Here is a 2188-nt window from a genome sequence, read left to right on the forward strand (position 1 = left end):
CAGGAATGCATCAGGTTTAAAGAAAAGCGCTGGTTTTTTTTGTTAATGGCTGCAAGCAGCCTTTGTGACCAGAAATCAGTCTATACCCATAACAGAACAGAAGTTCAGCACACACAGACAGGTTTAAAAATGGTGGAACCCAGTCTAAGACTTGCTCCTCCCACCCAAAGGGCAAATGTGTGTTCTGCTCGAAGCAATCTGAACTACGCTGGTTACAGAAAACCATACAACTTAGATCAATTCCGCCTCAGGCTTTTTGAATGTCTGTACCTACCCTTAAACCGTACCTGTAGCAATAAAGTGTTCACAATTGTCAAAGGCTGTATTAGAAGCCTTAAAAATGACTTAAACTAATCAATTTCATGCCTGCTATCTCTCCTCCTTTTCAAAGATTATAGCAGCAGTCAAGAAACTGACCGAGGGCTACTAATGTCTAAGCAACTGGCAGGGCTTTATACTTAGGAGCATCAATTATTTACATTACATTTGAAAAAGTGCCTAGCTTTCTTTACTCCCGGGGCTATGCACTAAGCAGAGTACACTATAGTCATTCAAATTTCTACTGGATATTACTGCTTATAGCTGCTGAATACAGGTATACCTCCAAGAACAGAATTAAATGTTTCACACTCTGAAATATGAAAATTTTCACCAAATTCAATTTCAATTGCCAGAATATTTTTTGTTCTTAGATTTTTGTCCTTAGATTAAAATAGATGGGAGGTTTAATCAAAGATATCAAAACTCAGCGATAACATATTTGGAAAATTAAGATCTCATTAAGAAAAATAAGCATATGGGGCACAAATGTAGGCTGTGATCAACACTGAAGAGCAAGGGAGCATACAACCATACATTAGGATTAACTTTACAATAAGAGTAAGCTGACCAGTGACTGTTTTCATCATTTTTCAGCCATTCAAAATTGATTCAAGTCAATATCCAGAAAACTTGAAATGAATGCAATTATGCCAAATGTAACAGGCAAGTATTTTGAATCACATATTTGGTATCTGTATCTTTCTTTTTAATTTTGTCATTTGAGAAAGATTAAGGAGGTGAACATTAATGAAAGAAAGTGTGTATTAAAAATAATCAATTACAAAGGACACGCAGAAAAAAACTCACGGGTATCTATTTAGAATGGAATGATTTGAAAACAGAAAAAAACAAAATGTATCACTGACTTCTGTGGCTTGATTAAACTAAGGAGCAAGTTTATAAGTGCAATACCTACTTCGATATTGCCCTCTTACTCCAAAAAAGTACACTGTTCTTGTTTAGCAAAACCCACTCTGAAAGCAGAGCCAGATAAAACACATCTAAACAAACCCTCAAAACAATCTTGCAAAACCAAGCTGCCAGTCTTCCATATTAATATCATGGGGGAAAATGCTATTTCTGGGGGTGGTTAATAGATGAACAAATCTTGGCAGTCAAGCATATGTGCAAGCACAGGATGCAGTTATGATCAACTCCTCAAAGGTCTGACTGAAGGATCAACATAGCTGGAGAGAAGGAAATGTATCTGCAAGCATATTTGTCTAGGGGCATGTTTCTTATTGCTACTATGGTTTTCATACAGCAGATCTATTTCTGCTGTTGCCCCTTTCTGACAGTCCTACGCGATTCCCTTCAGCTGCGCCTCCCCAAATCGTGCACCAGTTTTATGCATTGCTGCTTTCCGAGAAGCAGCATCTCCTGCATCTCGGGTCCGAGCTGCATGCACTTTAGGAACCAATTCAAGCGTCTTAGATTTTAACAATATCCCTGTAGAATCTGTGAATATACACACGCACATGCATATACATACACAAACATGAAAACATATATGAGAATACAGATCTATAGAGGTATATCTATATCTCTATCTATATTTATATAGCTGTGTCCTCCATCCTCATATATAGATATACCCATCTCTACAGCTATATTTATATAGTTGTGTCCCTCACCCCTTTTTATATATATCTAGATCTGTGTCCTACATCCTCTTATTTATATACCAGCAAATTGCCCATCATCGATGAAGGGGGGGGACGGGGGACCGAGTGCCACCACCCAGCATCCCATGGTGTCACTGCTCTGCCTCCAGCCATGTGCCCCCCATCCCTCCTCCCTCCCCTGCCACCTCCCCCTCCCTGCCGGTTGTTGTTAGGGGGTGGGGTGGGGTGGGGTGGGGTGGGGT

General features: G+C 39.6%; 1 protein-coding gene across 2 annotated transcripts in view; it reads right to left on the minus strand.

Annotated features, from left to right (window-relative positions):
• The window catches only part of EEF1E1 (eukaryotic translation elongation factor 1 epsilon 1), a 28375-nt gene that overhangs the window by 25332 nt on the left and 855 nt on the right, over nt 1-2188 (minus strand). The gene's annotated exons all lie outside the window — the stretch shown is intronic.

The sequence above is a fragment of the Alligator sinensis genome, unplaced genomic scaffold, assembly GCF_000455745.1.
Source record: "Alligator sinensis unplaced genomic scaffold, ASM45574v1 scaffold747_1, whole genome shotgun sequence".
NCBI lineage: Eukaryota > Metazoa > Chordata > Crocodylia > Alligatoridae > Alligator > Alligator sinensis.